The following is an 18,316-nucleotide window of genomic DNA, read 5'->3' as shown; positions in this document are numbered from 1 at the left end:
TTTTAAAATAAAGGATTATGAGACTTTCAGACAGAGGGATTCTGTGGCTTCCTCTCTGAGTTTGTTGGTATCACAGTTTCTTTAATTTTATATTTTTTAGCATAAATAAAATACATGACATGTCCAGTTATCACAAACAGTAAGGAAATTATCACCAGCAGCCCAAATTGTTGCGGTTGAGGAGCTAGAATAACCATAATGAAATGTACAAGGTCCATCAAGTAGTTCATAGAGCTCTGCACACCATTGACTATCCCACGCTCTGATTCTGGAATGTTCTCCTGTAGAAGCTGGGTCACAGTCAAGTCAAATGACCAAAGACCTGCAAGAGAACAGTAAAACTCAAGTGCTGTAAATTGTGCATGAATTTGTCCTTTGAATTGTATAATATTCTCCTAAGGGAATGGAAAGCCCCATCTATGTAAAACATTTCAAACTACATTGAACATTATACTAGAAAATAGATTGTAAGTAGCTGTCCACTATTGGCAGGGAAAAGACCAAATACCCTAATGGGTTCCCAGCCCGCATCTTTAAATTTAGCGATTTCAAATTAGGAGAGCTACAGCAGGCTACCCACATATGGAAGTCCATTGAGCCACACTACATATTGTGGCCCTGTCCACCAGTATTCAGATGATAAACCAGTGACTTCTGTTAAATGATGGAAGAATTGTGAAAAAGCTAAGAGTGTAATGACCTCAAAATACCCATTGTAATATCACTGGAATAACTATATATTTCTGTTCTCTTATATCCCATCTGAAGGACACAAGATAATTTTTTTTTAAATTATAACAAAATGCATAGAATTTCTCTAATGCACGCACCTTACACTGTACCTACAAAAACTAGTTTCTTCTCCCTTCTTAGGAAAGGATTAATAGGAGGGTGCTTTTATGAGGCATCACATTACTAAATCTTATAATAGGCACTCTACCATTTTGTGTAAGAAACTAATTTCAATTGTTAAAATAAGAATGTGCATTTCATAATGCATTATTTCCTCATTTCCTTTTTTGCTAAAAAATTGTAATGGGGGTATTAGTTGTTAGTGCCGATTAGCAAGGTTCTATGATAGTCTCTCTTGATAGTAGAGATCGTTATGAGTGATATAAAAAGAATTACACTAGGAAACTGCAAGTTAAAATATGGAAGGACCATCTCAGCTCTTTGTTTTTGTCAAACTCTAGACCTCCTTCATGTAACTTTTCTATTACTTTTGTGTTCATATTTAGTATAATTCCCAGACAAAAACTATGTTAAAATGGAGTTAATGTTGTGAGTATATATCAATACTTTAGGGTAAACTACATTAAAGGGATGTTGTAATGATCTCAAAACCAAGCACTGTAAACTTAAGAAATTCACAGTGAAGATTAAATGTAGAAGAAATCCAAACTTGATAGAGTATAGAAATGTACAATTAGGGCAACCAAAATGAATTAACTGTTGAAACGTTCCATATACTTAAAACTCACTGAGTTCTTGTGTGCTTGATTTTTTTCTTTTGATTAATGGTAATTTTTCCTTGTAATTCATCCTATAGTTGTCAGGAAGAATTGCCCTATTTCAAAATGGCCACCTTCTCCTAATGTTCTCAATGGGACTGAAGGCACTGCAGCCCATAGGGAAGATGATTTCTTCATACGCTCAATCCCATGCAGAACAAGAGAGTTTTACACCATTCCCAAAATGGCCACCAACTGAGGGCAGCTGTAGTTTTGGTCTTACTGAGAACAATAGAAGATGTCAGCCATTTTGAAAGAGGGTAGTTCTTCACTGATGTCTCTGAACTAAAGTAAACTATTGTATCCTGCAGCTTCTCATGAAGGAGAAATTTTCATTTATGCACAACAGGAAAAAATGACCATTAGATCATTTTCTTTAGTGAAAAGAGATCTGACACTAAATTTCTTAAAAGCCCCTTTTTCAATTAATTTTAATTCCTAAACTAATTACCCCAATTTATTCGTAACTTTAGAGAAAATTGCGTACTCAAAGAGCAAGTGCTGTAATTGGGGGAAGGACATGCATATTTACCATACAGGGTTGATCCTTGCTTTATGTTCAAAACTCAACTCAACCTTAACTATAGAGTAGTTACCAATCCCTCCATAATACGTTTAGACTTTTATAAAATCAAAACAAAGCCAAAAAGACTCGTTACATGAAATAAGAATAATATGTAATGGATGTACCAAATTTATATTTAAAAATGCACTAAACTGTGAAAAAAAAAACCCCATGAATAGACTCACTGGATAATTCTTCATGATACAATCTCCATAAGTTTCAGCACACAGCTATACCTAAATGCTAACCTACAGTGGCTTTGCTATTGCATCATGGGCTGCTCTTGAACAGGCTGCCAGTTTATACCAATTATAGTTTTGTGGATGAAAACTAAATATGGCCCTGAAATGAGACTACCTTTCTTCATTTATGAATTAATACAGATTTGAACCTAGACCTCCAGTGGTGCCAGGCTAGCATGCTGAGCAGTTGAGTCACCTACTTCCTCTTTCCTCCCTCCCCCGCCTTGTAATTTGGTTTACTAAAATAGGATTTATAGGAGAAGTATAGCCTTTGAGATGCTACTTCTCCCCCATCCTTTCTATTTCTGCAGCATACTTAGGATTCCATGAAAATGCTAAATTTAAGTCAGCTAACAATGCTATAATAGTAGCATGAAATGTCATTGTCATGTAGATCAGTGTTGTTCCTCTGAGCAGCCCTACCAATAATTACAGGGGGAAATCCTGGGAATGCAACATAACTGTTTTATTAAAACACAGATATGCTAAAGGTAGTCAAACTGACTAGAAATCTTTGGTAGATGTCTATTAATGAAGACTCAGATGCATAAATGACATGCACTATCTGCATAAAATAGTTGAAAAACATGCTGAATTGGCATGTGCATGAGAGAAACTAAAATTACATTTTTATTGACAAGTAGTTCACGTAATCCTGGGTAACAATAGTGAAGGAATATATAAAGGCATCTCAATATGGATGCAGTATGAATACACAAAATGTAGTTGTGACTGAATACACCCCTGTATTCACACCCTACAGATTATTGTAATAACCTTTGTGCAAAATATGCTTGTGATATCATTTGAAAACTAATAACTCGCTGGTCAATAATATCATGATGAAATGTGTGTAGTAACATTATATGTAAAGTTATAAACATAAGTTGAAATCAGGTCTGAAGTGCGTTTACCAGATTAGTTTGGATAAACCTGTTTCCCAAAGACATAGGACAAGCTGATGTGTCATCTAGCCATGTGTCATCAAAATTGATGGGCCATCATCTGTCAAGTGGCTGTTCTTTGGCAAAGAAGGATGGCAGTAACAGATCCATATACATTTTAGCAAACAACACATGGAACCTCTTTCACCACAACACTCCCTGACTCCATCCTCACAGCAGGAAAGGGGGACTGGACTATAAAGTGAGGGACAAAAACACCCCAAGTTATCTCTCTCACACACACACAAACACCTAAGAAGACAAAAGAAACAGCCTTTGAACTTTGGGAGCAGATCCTGTCTGCTCCCTATAAGGCTGCTATGTTTAACAAAAATCCCTATACCACACAATCAACTACTTTGCATTCATACTTAAAAATAAGGTTCTGAATGGTGGAGCAGAAATGCAATTACAAGGCTCTGAAAATTAGTGCCTGCTATGCCAAGGTGCTAAGCATCCTTAATTAGGCCCTCGCTTTCCACCAGCCCTAGAGTAAATTAAGTATGTTTATGCCTATACAGTCATTAACTTGATGAAAACAGGATATTCTTTCTGAAAGTATTGACTAGAAAGTGATTTCATTCCAAATGGCATCTCTTTGGAAGCCTCAACATCCTCCCCACCCGTCTACCCCCACCCCTTACAAACCTTTGTTTGTGGAATGGTGCTACCTGTGAGGAGATTCATATTAAATTATCTGAATTTTCTTACCTTAAGTACTAATTACTAATTCTGCTTCTTACATATTTAAGCATACAGCAGTCTGGCACAACTGCTGTTGTACTTTCTGTGCTTTCATTTACAGGGATTTTTTTGACTGGCTCTAAGCCAATGGAACATCCATTTGCTCAGATGAATTTGTTCTTAAGATTAGATTAGAGAGATTTTGTTCCTGGTTATTTCTGTTTCCAAGCCTGTTATATATGTTTGTACTACACCCTAATACTTACGAAGGTTGCTGTATTAGTAAATTAGTAGCAACTATATATATGTATATATTTAAAAGCTAATGCATTGCTAACATGTAAGAGGAAGGCACTGTCCAATGGTTAGGGTGCTAGCCTGGTGGCTGGAGACGATGGTTTGATTCCCTGGTGTGCCACAGACTTCTGATGTGACCTTGGGCTAGTCCTTGTGTTTCAGTTCTCCATCTGAAAGGATCAGCAGGACTTGATCCTGAGCCTGCAGACACAGCTAACCAACATCCCCACACTGCCACCTGGGAGTAGCTGGAAACTAGCTGACCCCTATGACCCACAATTTGCAGAGGCTGTACGCCATGGGAAGTCCCACCTCGAGTGATCCAACTGATAGTTGTTTTAGCAATCCCACATTGGTTCCTGTATCTTATATAAGCCATACTAGGGCATACTAGGAAGCGTCCAGGCAACAATATGGATCCCTAGCTAGCTGCCATGACTGCCCTGCTTTTGAACTGTCTCCAGGTATTGACTTTGGCTCTGACCTGGATTCTGCCTCCCAATTGACCCCCCACCAGAAACCCAACACTGACCTTGATAGCTGGTCTTGACCCTCATAGCTGGTCTTGACCCTCGGCCTGACTCTGCCTCCAGCTCTGACCCTCATATTGTCTCCTGACTCGGACTCTGGCTTTGACTATAAGCTCGACTCTTGACTCTGACACTGGCTCTGACCCTGGCTCTTAAGCTCCTGCCACTAGTCCTGCCTACCTTCACCCAGAATGCCAACACCATCTTTAGAAGGGGTATAACAGCACTTCCCTATCAATCAGGGGTGTGGTGAGGATATATATATTAGACTGTGAGACGGTCAATACTATGATGATGTGGGCCATATGAAACAGAGAGATCATCACATCTGGTTTTTGTTCACAGAATATTTTACCCAGTGAAGCGACTCTGCATGTGGTGGCAAATTGCATGTATACTTACCAATTCTGGCTAGTATCACTCCTGAGAACAAAAGAATGATTGAAATATAGGATTCTGGGTGATTGTCCCCATGCACGCTGTCCAACAGCACTGTATTATTAGTCCAATGAATTGAAGAACGATCTGGCAGTATGGGTTGGTTGATGTTTCTTTGGAATGGGTAAATATGCAGCTGGTTCTTTTGTAGTGTCTCGTGGTTTAAGGAAGAGTTCTTACTTGTGAGAAGAGAGAAAATACCCAAGTCAAAAGGACTGCCGGAGGCAAAGACTGAAAACACACACAGCATTAAACAGCTTACATGGAGGAGGCTGGATACAACTCCTGTGACAGCCAAGCCATAATGCTTCCTTAGCTTAGTAAACAAAATCGTGCCCATTAGTCCTGAGAAGGCAGAAAGAGCCATGAGTATGCTGAGAAGAGAGCCACTGATCCCCTGCGTGTAGGCGTACCCTGTAGTGATACAGTCAAAGCCAAGCACTGTGGTGTACAAGAAGGCTAAACCCAAGCCTGCTAAAAAGACAGACTGCCTGTAATATGCTTTCCAGCCATCTCTGCACGTACACAGCATCCTGTGCATTTTTCTGAAGCAAAGAGGCAGTTTTGTGATTGACTTGCGTTGCATTTCAGGACTGGATTTCTGCTCCGTCGGTGCTTCTGGAATCCCAGGTTTGTTGATGAATTCAACAACAGCTGAGCAAATGGGAAGATCCCCTGTAAAATACCAGTCAGAAGGTTTTAATGATTCTGGTGGCAACTGCTCCACTGTGCAGTAAGCTGCAATAAGAATTCCTGCTTTCTCGGGAAGAGTGGACCCCAACTGATCTGTTCAAAGCAGCTGCTAGAAGGCAAATATTAAAGGCATTAAAAGCATCAAACAACAAAGGGAGTTGAAAGTGGACCTGTTATTAATTGGCCTTGAATTACTTCATTTGACCTTTTCGGGTGCAGGCATAGTCTTACATCTTATCCAGAGAGTGGCGTGACAAACTGAATTACAAGTCTCTCTACTGTGTCGGTAGCTACATTATGAAAGAAAGCCATTGACACTGTCTATATATTGGTTACGCCAAAATATTTTAAAGAGGAACAAAACATCTCATACTAGTTTGGCTGTTTGCCACGCACGTTCACATGCACACACACAAAATAAAGTTAAAGTAAGGTAAGAGAAAGCAAGTTTTAATCAGAACTAATGAACTTAAAGGGGAACTTGTTAAGCAAAGGTTTCTGGCTCTGTTACTACTCTTTTGGTTCAGACATTCAAAATGGCACCAGATCCAGTATGGGATTTATTGCACACACAAAAAAGAAACATTAGCTGGAAATGCAATATCCAGTTCATCCTCATCTATATTTCAAGCTTAGAAAAAAAGAATAATGTTTTGATACAACTACAAAATAAAGATTTAAATGTAAATTAGATACATCTCAGACATGGTTAACTTCATTGTGCAGATTTTGGTTCTTAAGATTGTTTTTAAGCTCCGTTATTGGAGCTAAATATGATGACTATGATCGAATGAGCTGAGGAGAAGACTAGGACCCAGAAACTCTTGAGTTATAATTTTGGTGCTAATACTGAGTCCCTGGGTAAATTACTTATGTTTCTCTCAGATTTCCCATTTATAAAAGTGCGATAATACTATTTTCAAACTTTTAGGGCTTTCGTGAAGATTTGACACTTAGTTCTTACAAAGAACTTTGAAGGTGTAGAGCACTACCAGCTACTCCTATAATATACATGCAGTTTTATTTGCCCCATCAAAGGTATTTCATTTTTAAAAGGCATATGATACTTTTTTCTATGAAAGAATAACAGTTCTCAGAAAATGTAAATTCTTCTCATATTTATAATCAGTTTCAATTACCTCCAGCTAATTCCGTCTAAGTGATCATATCATCCATCAAGAGTAAGTTAGTTTAATTACTATTAATGTTTGTAGAGTACTTTGCAAATGTAAGTGCTAAGTGCTAATTACCCTGTGTGTGAGAAAGATGATTGTAAAAATGTCATTGTGGGGCTCATATTTCAGTGCATAAATATATATCTCATATGTCATACAAAAATAACTACATTGAAAGAATATTAAGGATGGCACTCAAGCACTCAAAAGTTAAGAAATGCCAGAATTAATGCTTTCAGTGCAACCTTAATTCAATCCCCTTGTGCATATGCATTATGATACAGTCTTTAATTACATGATCACATACTATTTGTTCCACAAGATCCAGTCCCTTGTTCAGTAAATGGGTGTTTATTCAATATTTCTTTTTATCCTTCTCATTCAATGTGTGGTCCAAGGACTTATTTAACACACATCATCCAAATGCTGCACTGGATACAAAATTATTAATTTTCTCACGGATGTTTCTGGAGTGCCCTCACCATAGTATCTGAGTGCTCCACAAACATTAATTCACTTATCTTCACAACAACCTTGTGAGATTAGGAGGCATTATCCTCCTCGTTTTACTGATGGGGAACAGAAACACAATGAGATCAAGGCCAAAATTGTCTAGAGTATCCACTATTTTTGGGTGTCCAACTTGAAACAACTAGGTCATGATTTTTCAGAGTACTTAGCATTTTCTGTCACTTTAACATATTCAAATCATAAACTCAATTGACTCCAGTTGCAGCTGTGAATGCTGAGCCCTTCTGCAAACCTGGTCTCAGGTGTTGGCATTCAGAAAATTAGGAACATACAGTTAGTGGTCACCTGTGAACATTTTGGTTTAGGGCTCTGGGACAGAGGTAGGGATAGAATCCAGTTCTCCAAGTTCTTCACTTGTCTTAACCAAGGTGGGGTGGGGTGAAGGGGTGGGAACAGAACCTTTGTGTTGGGGGTGGATAGGAGCAGAGGGCACAGTGAACAGATGCCAGAGGGCTGGGCAATCAGATAGATAAGACCATGCTTTCTTCTCCTGAAAATCCCTGCCTCATTCACTACCACACCTTCCAATTTCTGCAATAAACAAGACAGGCGTCCTACAGACAACAGTCTCCCGCATACACAGCCCCGATTCTTCCCCAGAGCACCATCAGTCCAGTGCACTGAATGAGGCAGGGATCCCCATGGGAAAAATTAGTATGTGATCATGTCACTGAAGACTGTATCATAATGCATACGCACAAGACGGTCAAATTAAGATTGCCCAAGTAATTTTAATTCTGGCATTTCCTAATCTGTGCTCAACTATACAGCCTTAGCATACTGTTAATATAATTTCTTTTTTAATGTACTGTCTAGAACCTAAGTAAAAAGTGAAAACACTGAAATTCTATTATGTGCAAGCACACTAATTCCCCCCCCCTGCCCCCACTTGCATCAGCAGCATGATTTGAACCGTTAGACCCACTGCATGGACCTCTACCACTTGAGCTAATAGAATAACTGGTAGCCATAGTAGGCTGTTATCCTCTATGTGAAACAAGCAGAGTGCGGAATGAGACACATACTTTGCCATTGGGTTTCACAGCTGCTTAGAATAATGTAGAGACTCGGGACTCCTGGATTCAATTCCAGGTTTTGTAGGGGAGCATGTTCTAATGGTTAGACCCTTCTACCACTGTGATCCTAGGCTGTGTCTGTGTCCCTCTGCTCCTCCAATCCCTTACCCTGCTCCCTCAGCTTTCCTGTCCCCTCCCCTTCTACTCCTATCCAGTCTCCCCACCCCTTCCCTGGCTCCTCCCCCCTCTGTTCCTATCTAACTGCCCATTTCTCTGACTCCTGTTCACCTCCCCCTCTGCTCCTATTCAACCCCCACTCCTGCATCCCATTCACCTCCCCCTCTGTTATTCCTGCCATCCACCCCACACATAGAGATGTCTGTTCTTACGGAAAAACCCTTGTGGATGGCTAGTATGTTCTCATTAGTATAGTCAACAGAGGGTCTGTCTACCCTACAGTGGCTACAGCAGCACAGCTATGGCACTGCAGCTGTGCCACTGTGTGTAGATGCTTCCAATATTGCCAGAAAGGGTTTTTCTGTCAAGGTAGTTAATCCACCTTTCCAAGAGGAGGTCATAGGCACTGACTCTGGGGAGCATCCCTGGAAAAAATATTAGCACCCACCGGCAATCCCGCCATCAGCGCCTCCCACCCACCGGCAGCCCCACCAATCAGCGCCTCCCCATCTCCCCAGCGCCTGCCACCTGCCGTGATCAGCTGTTCTGCGGCGTGCAGGAGGCACTGGGGGAAGGAACGAGGGCTGGGAGCATTCAGGGGAGGGGGCGGAATAGGGCAGGAAGAGGCGGGGCAGAGGCAGAGCGGGGCAGGAAGAGGCGGGGGGTAGGACCTGGGAGGAAGGGGTGGAGTGGAGGTAGACCTGGGCTAGAAACTCGGTGCCTATGGAGGAGGTAGCTAGGTCAATGGAAGAATTATTCTATCAACCTAGCCACATCTAGTAGATCGATCTAACTTCTGCAGTCAGGGTATGAAATTTTTCACAGCCCTGAGCTATGTAGCCATCTTGATCTAACAGGTAGACCGGGCTGAACAGGCACATTTGTAGCAGAATTGCACAGGAGGTCCATCTGCAGGTGGTTTGCTTGGTATTTAAAAAAAATTCTTCATCAATAATGGATGAAGAATGTCCTAAATAGTAGGGAGTGAACAATTGCACAGGATACTTTTCCTCAGTGAGAACAATGTGTTAGCCTGAATATCACATACAAGAGCTTGGGGAGTGCAGGTTAGTATAAAACAGATTTCAGCTAATCATCACTGCACCAATTGTGTAACAAACAAATCATGACTAAGGCTTGGTCTACACTACAGAGTTAGGCTGACATAAGGCAGCCTATGCTGACCTATGTCAGTGTCTACACTACAGCCTTGCTCCCACTGATGTAAGTGCCCTACGGCACCGACATAATAACTCCACCTCCACAAGAGGTGTAGGGCTTATGTCGGGGTGGTTAGGGTGACGCAGTGTCCGCGTAGACACTGCATTTCTTACATCAGCTGTTGGCTGTGTTGTCAATTTAATGGCCGGAGTCGTGAAATTGACAAAAAAGCTGGGGGAGTTCCTAGTGGAGAGCTGCCCCCCTACACTGCCCCTCTTCAGTCAGTGTGTCACCAGGAGCACACACACCACCGACAGAAGGAGGGTAGTGTGGACCTAACACAGGTCGACTTAAGATTGCAGTGTAGACATGCCCTAATTTGTGATTTTACTGTCTTTTTTCTTAAAATGTCTAAAGGCATCAAGAAGTATTATGTCCCAACTCTAGCTGCTAGTACAGACTCACCCCCCATTGATACGGCATCTGATGATTAGTATTAGTAAGGCTCAGCTCCAGGGAGTAAGGTCGATGTCAGAGGAGTTGTCTTGTTGTCATAAGTCATCTAATCTCCTGGTATAAGCTGGGTAAAACCTTGTTATGGGTTGGGGTAAAACCCCACTGAGGTTGATGGGTGTGAACTCACTCTTCAATTAACATCACTGTAAATATGAGCCCCACGGAAAACAAAAGGTGTGTGTGAGCCTGCTGAGAAGCTTTTGGGCTGAGTTTTGGTTTTGGTATGTGTGTATGAGAGTGTGAGAAAAAACACTGCTTTTGAAATGATTGATATGGCAGACAAGAACAGAGAAAGGCAGAGGAAAAAAGGAAAGAAAAGCCAAGCAGGAGCCTGTAAGCACAGTGTGGCCCTGGAAGAAGCTAGAGAGAGGGCTTTGGGGTTGGGTGCTGGCTACAGAGACTTGAACTCTGTAAGGTAAGAAGCTGATCCTTTTGTTACTCGATTCCTCCTGTGTTCAGAGACACAGGAGTTTGTATATAAATAAAACTGCATACCTGACTATCACCAATTTCTCCCTCCAACTTGTACATCTGAAGGGCCCCAAACTTTGATGAGCGGTTCAGGTCAAAAATGGGCAACAGTACTTATGCATAATTTCCATTGTCATTAGTAGAAGATGGCCATGTACAATGAGGCAGGAATTGACCCCATGGAGAACCACTAAAACAGGAAGATGGTCACTGGGGATACAATACTCTTTTTAAAAGAGTAGCAAAAATAAACTGAATATTAGGGATTACATGCATTAAATCATTCTTCACTGACTTCTTTTCTTTTAGCATCTTGAATTGCTATGACAACCATCATTCTAAATGAGTATCAGTGGTTCAGTGACATGCTGCAGGATAGTGCTCTATACCAAGGAGCACATAATGCAGACAGATGGATTCATTAAACTGTCTTTAAATCTGCCTGGTAAGGTATTAAACAATGGAGGATCTGCTATTCTCACACCCACCATTGCGAGTTGTGTATGTAAATCACCCTCGTACCTGGATTTGGAGAATTGACCCCCGCATATTTGCTACTTAGCTTTTCTCTTTTCTTTTTATAGTAATTTTATTATCTTCATACAGTTCCTGTGGACTGACTCATTGGATACCCTTTAGTACTCTAATTATTTCATGTGTAATTCAACATTTTGGATGCAAGCCTGTATTTCAATAGTAATACATTTTTAACATGTTGGTGGGAGGCTGTTCTCCTATTGAACACTACTTACCTTGCACATCTGTAAGTTCCATTTGTCTTTCTATAGCATATTCTCCTGCATTCTGTTGAGGTTTCACAGCCAAAGGAGGCACTAGTTGATACACCCTGGATAGGAATATAAATTCTACCAGAAGAGAGATCAAGTTCCATCCAAGAATAAATCCACAGCCAATGACATTAGAGGCCCAGGTCATAACCTGCCCCACAGACAGAGGAGCGAAGATATTTATGACTTGATCCATTCTTCTTATAGCTGCATTCATTCCTAAACATGGTGTAAAGACAGAATGCATTTCACTCTACATATATACAGACGCACGCGTGCATCAGTACTGATGTGATAATTTTTCCACCCTTTGTTTGCCTAATAACACTAAAAGCTCTACAGGCAGGGACTGTCTCATACTATATACTTATACAGCATCTTATGGAGTCCGAATTTCACTCAGGTCCTCTAAGTGCTACTGTGATACAACCAATAATATTAATAATAAATTATCACTTAAGATATTCAGAAGGAGCAAGATATTTTACATAAGACCACATGAAAAATAAAGTGATTGCGTGGTGGGGAGGACAGATAAAGATGTGCTCATGAAAGCCAGGGACTAACAACAGGGGTTTGAGTCCAGGAGAGCATGGAGAGACATGTATGCTTCCTTGCTCAGCTTTGGCAGTGCACTTTAATCTTGATTTACAAGAACCCTTCCTAACTTAGACCTGTGATGCTGCCATAGAGAGATTTCCAAGAGAGCATAATTGCAGTACATGGTGGTGGTGTGAAGTACACAGACAGAGTCTTGGATATGTCCTTTCACTTATGATTCGTGCCAGGGTTTGAATCAGGTCTCCCAAAGCAGAAGACAAGTGTAACTAAACTATTGTGCCCTGTAGGCTCCTGTCTAAAAAGATGTTGTCAATTCTCAGTAGTTACTTCACCTGAAATAACTTTGCTACTTTTACTTGTTAATAAAAGCTCATTATTAATAAGCACAGTCCTATATTTTTTTATCTGATCAACCAGAAAACCAGGGGGGAGGGATAGCTCAGTGGTTTGAGCATTGGCCTGCTAAACCCAGAGTTGTGAGTTCAATCCTTAAGGGGGCCATTTAGGGATCTGGGGCAAAAATTGGGATTGGTCCTGCTTTGGGCAGGGGGGTTGGACTAGATGATCTCCTGCTGTCCCTTCCAATCCTGATATTCTATGATTCTATGAAATTGGTGAAAAACTGAAATCTTTGTAATCTGTACATTACCAGGCTTTCTCCTGAGAGGACTGAACATTAGATACTGCTTTGAACACAACTCTATTTAATCTTCTTAGACTCTTATTAAGGAATGAAATTAGAGATTTGTTTCTAAATAAATATGTAACTATGTTTCTTCTATTAAATAAAATATAGCTTTGGCTATATGAACATAAACCATATCTAGCTCACCAGCCAGTTGGCCTCTGTTATCACCTGTGATGACCACAATCCAGTCTTTCTGAATGGTTATCGTCAGCGCTGTGCTTGCCAGGTTTGCCAGATCGGCTAAGATGATTACCACTGCATAACAGAACACCTTGTTGGAAGTGAATAAAAGCCAGGGGTTGGAATCCAAGAATCAAGGTTACTCAGCTATTGCTGGCTGGAACATTACGCAAAGTCTGAATAAGGATGGAAGCTTTCAGAGATAGGTTAAGTTTGCCACAGGAGTGAGTACATTTTTGCTAATTTGAGCAGCAGAAGCTGCTTTTCCATTAACACTATGAGCCAGATTCTGTTCTCAGTTAAACCTCCCGAAAGCCAGGGTGAACCCGTTGCCTTCAGTGGAGTCGCTCTAGATTTAAAGGGGTAAATGAAAGCAGAATTTGCCCCTAAACCTTATAATCTTCTGCCATTATATCGAGAGGTGACTTTGCCTCAAATCAAAGGTTAACACTAGAGGGAAACATGTTAAAGAGGCTCAATTCACCAAGGCCCAGAGCCTCAGCTCCAACCAAGAAATGCAGAGTGTTAAAGGGTGGGAGCAGGTGCAATGGCGGTTTAAGGCCCCCAACTCCTGGGGCAGGCTGGTCCCCCTGAGAGCTGCTTTAACTTGCCCTGGCTGCTAACAGCTCCAAAAGGCCAATACAACAGCTGGGGCTCACCAGGATACAAGGAAAGACCAGCTGCACGCCTTACACTCAAAGCCGAGGGTGCAGGAGGGGGATGGGGAGACGGAGGGAGAGGAAGAGCTGCTTCATTGGCTCTTCCCCATCATGGGATCCTCTCTGTGAGGATACCCTGTGGCTGATTATACTGGCTTTCTGGCTGCTTTGCTGGTGGTACTGTGTACAACAGCCACAGCACAGAGGATATTCTGGCCCACAGTCAGTCTCTATGATTAAAGCAAATACTTTACATGCATTATTAACCTACATAAAGAACCCAAGACTGAAATATTCAAAGTATCATTTAGACACTTACACTAAACCAGCCGTGCCACATTTGCTCAATCTCGGTTTTGTAAGAGAATACCAACATCAGTACTACGCAGCAGCCAGTGACAGAGGAGTTCTGAATGAACAGCGATGCATGAGCAACTGCAAAATGAAATAGCTCTTGATCTGATATATATCTGATTGATTTTAAAAGACTCTCACAAATTCTGTCACTTAATACAAACAATCTGACAAAACCCTAGCAGCCACCTGAACAGACTTTTCTAATAAGAAATGTCTCAGCTTTGTATGAAAGACAAAGAATGACACCTCATTCTCACTATAGAACAGAAATTGTGTTTTCTGACCAGAGCTAATTATAAGGAACATTATTTAACATTTTGCAAATTCTGAGAGGCATGATCTAGTGAGGAACTCCTACTCCCAGCTTGTCTTCTGTGGCCTTGGGGAAGTCGCACTGGCTTTAGGCTTCTATATCACTTAGGCACTGTTTTACCCTTAATCTCTCTTTCTCAGTTTCTCTGTTCAGTTAGGATGATATAATGCTTCCCTCCTTCATAGGAAAGGTGTAAGAAATTATTAATATTTTTAAAGCACCCTGAAGAAGATAGCACTTATAAGCATTATTAAATCACATGGATAGTAATTATATTCAAGAGTTTGTATCTCCTAGTTAGGAATATCAAAATCAACGCAGACAATTACCTTTATTTCTTGGTTTTCTATCAATCCAATCTCCAATTAAGGCCCCAAACACCAGTACAGAGCCAGCTACCATTAACCCAAAAACAGCTGTTAGAAGGAGATTATGTCCATACAATTCTATCAGGAATACAGACATGGCAAAGTGCCACATTCGATCTCCCTGAAAAACAGAAGAGACAAAACTTTATTTTGATTTTAGCCTCACAAAATAAAGCAATACCATGGACTAAATAAATGCAAGTACAGAAAATGGGGCAGTCTGAATATTTTAATTTGATCCATTTCTAAATACGTTTCCAGATGTACTACAGTGCTTCCAGAAATACAAATGCTTCTCAAACCAGGCTTCTCTTGATCATTTACAATGCAATAATTTTATCTGAGCTTATCTTACCCATATAGAAAGTGCACAGCTTGCATAAACCAGAAATCTTGGACCCATGAGGTAGCTCAGCACTGCATCTGAAACACATACACAGAAACCAAATACACTTGAAAGTAAATTTTGTATGTACACATGTGCATGTGCATCTGTGTGTGATTGATGTGGCTGGTGCTGTATAGCCAAGTAAAAAAGTGTACCTCACCCATAGGAAAGTACAGTCTCACTACACACATTCACAGACAAAAGGGATAAAATTCTGCCCTCATGGAAGTCAAAGGCAAAACTCTGATTGATTTCACTGTGGCCAGGATTTCATCCAAGATATCCCATGATGGAAACCAGAATAACACTTCTCAATTCTCACAGGTGGGAACACTGTTGCACAAAACACCACATCAGAACGTTAAACGGGATAAACAAAAGATCTCCCTAGTGATGGAGCAAAGCAGAGAGGTGACTAAATGAGGTCATGTTGGCGCAAATCAGTTAAAATGGAAAATGATGTTCTTCTTTTCACCACAGAGGCTTTTGCACATAGTGTGTAATTTACTTTATTGGGAATAACTGGCTATGTGTGTTGTGTTTTCAGAGAAGATGCTTTTGGTTGTAAAACTCATGGGATTAATTGGTAATTCTCAAACTTTTAACATCAAAGGGCCTCATTTAAAAGTAGGCTATGCCAGGCCTCTAATTTGCACCCACAACATTGCACTCTTAATTAATGCGGGAGTAAGTGCTGGCATTTAGACACCTCTTCTAGTTACCTGATTTGCAGGGACAGACGGGAAGATGTTTGTTTAAAATTCTTTATTTTCTCCTGCAGTTCATGATGTCTGGAATTCTGTACCCACAATCAACTAAAGGACCAAACTCAGAAGCCATTTTTAAAAAATGAAGTCTTTTATACTTATTTTCAAAGAAATATTAGGTATCATTGTGGAGCTTTTATTCTAATTGACTATCAAATTGATCAGTCTGAGGAATTGTATCCCTTACCTTTAGTCTGGCTAACAATGTAGTGCCTGATTCTCCATTGTGTGGCCTGTTGTGCAGTCATTGGTGCTAGATGGGGATATGTTATCATTCTGATTTGGTAGTGTTTTATACCCAATTTCCACAGGTAGAAATGCCCACATGAGGTGCAAGGCAATGGAGTATCAGGCCCTTAGCAATTCAGTCTAGTATATCTTCCCTATGGCCTATATATATGTTTTAATCTTCCATATCAGCTCCACTCTCTATAAAGCTCAATCTCTAAAAATCATATTCTCCATCAGTGTCTGTAGTTAGAGGGGGTGACATTTATGCTTCTCATGCCTGGAACTCTGACTTCATTTTCATGTTTAGTTGTCACAGCTGCAGCCCCACACATCATCCTTCTGACCTGAAACTGTATCATGAGAGGCGGAATAGTCATGTGTATGAAAACAGTAGAAGGGCACATTTGGAAGACAGATTCAGTTGCTAAGCAGCATTTAAGTTAGGCAGTCATTTCATATTGCTGAATAAAGAACAAATATCTGAGAAAAGTATCTGTCTTATGCATTTCTGCAGTGCTCAGTGGACAGACAAAATTGCATAGAGTTCTGATTAATTTAAAGTGGCAGAGAGATTACTTCAGTTCAAGAACAAGGCCTAGATAAAATGATATGACAAGCTGATAATGTTCAGCAGAATTACACCTGGCAACAGTCATTTTCATCTCTTTGGGAGATTTACCAATAAATCTGTTCTCTCTCCTGATGGATGTTTCTGTCCATATTCTCTGACTTCCAGAGTCTTTTAGGTCTTCTGAGTCTTCCACCATTCTTTCTTACTGCAAATAAAGGTTACACACATTGAAAATATATGCAAATTGCAACTACACTGGCATGAAGTGTGGGACATCAGGTCTAATTTCAATAGAAATCAGATCCTCCAATTGTCTGAATGAAGACACTGTTATGCCTTTACACAAGTCATTCTTTAAATTATATATGTGAACTTTTTGCTTTCAGCTATAGCCAGATTATCAACAAATGGACATGTACTAATAAATTCCCTAAATACCCTTTGTCTAAGTGCAAATTATATATGACTAAATAAATATACGCACACTGTAATTAACTGTTCTAACTTACCACAAATAGGAAATAGTCTATGTTTTATACTAAATGAGCCCGATTTCTTTTCAGCCCTGCAGTAGGCGACTGTTAAACATTTCTACATTAGCATACATTTAAAAAAAATCTTTCCATTCTCCCATAGCATTATAGTTACTATAATTAATGCAAATTAAATACGAAGAGAAAACGATCGTTTCATTTATATAATCCATGGGCATTCAAAAAGTTGGGTATTTTCACTTCTATTCCACTAGCTAACATGCTATAGAAATCAGTTGCAACCAACAACTCCCTTAGTCAATTATACATTTATTTTTACTTACCATGCATGAACAGCAGGACCAAAATTTTCATGTGTTCTAGCTTTATTGTTTAGTTGATTCAGTCACTTGCTGTACAACTCTATGGAAAGATGATTTTTTTAAAAAAAGGAAGAGCTCAGTTTATGAAACTTACACATACACTTGCTAACATGTATAGCGTTGTGTGAAAAATGCTGGAGGTGCAAATGTTTCATGTTTGTTGTCAAAAGAAAAGCCAGCATTTTCTGTCACATGTGACAAGCTAGTACAATGTGCTTTTCTACGGGTCATTCGGTGCGATGTAAATTAGCCCACTGGGAAAAGACTAATCCTGGGAGTGCACTGCATCTCACGTCTGGCATGAAAAGGGCAGAAAGGCAAAGCCTAGCTAACACAGATGCTGACTGCTTTATTTGCCCCGAGCATTTCATTTTGATTTACACGTCAAAACAGTGCAGAGATTAGAGGGCTTGACTTCAGTGGAGCTATGATCATGTACTCTAGTCCCCATGTGCTGTATTCTTCAGTGAAGCCTCAGGAGAGAATACATGCTATTTTAAACATTGCAATACTGGCTATGTGTTGTCCTTTTAGAGGAGATGCTTTTGGCTGTAAGAGGAGTATCATTTAACTGTTTTAATTGCAGTAATAATTAAGAATACAATTTCATGTATTGAATTCAAAGCATCATGTGACTT

At 40.2% G+C, this 18,316-nt stretch overlaps 1 long non-coding RNA gene and 1 pseudogene across 3 annotated transcripts in view; one reads left to right on the top strand and one right to left on the bottom strand.

Moving 5' to 3' along the window:
• The window catches only part of LOC140907544 (uncharacterized), a 44,791-nt gene that overhangs the window by 12,742 nt on the left and 13,733 nt on the right, over positions 1 to 18,316 (top strand). Inside the window, exon 5 of one of the 3 annotated variants that reach the window (XR_012157527.1) lies at positions 5,803 to 17,733. The exons of the other annotated variants lie outside the window; for them this stretch is intronic. This is a non-coding gene — a long non-coding RNA (uncharacterized lncRNA). Of the gene's footprint in view, positions 1 to 5,802; positions 17,734 to 18,316 lie in introns of those variants that run through there. 3 annotated transcript variants of the gene reach the window in all.
• LOC140907543 (ferroportin pseudogene) lies at positions 4,304 to 6,115 on the bottom strand (annotated as a pseudogene).

Source organism: Lepidochelys kempii, chromosome 2, assembly GCF_965140265.1.
Source record: "Lepidochelys kempii isolate rLepKem1 chromosome 2, rLepKem1.hap2, whole genome shotgun sequence".
In the NCBI taxonomy this organism is placed as follows: Eukaryota; Metazoa; Chordata; order Testudines; family Cheloniidae; genus Lepidochelys; species Lepidochelys kempii.
Note: the sequence above shows the minus strand (reverse complement) of the source record. Positions and strands in the feature narration are given on the sequence as shown.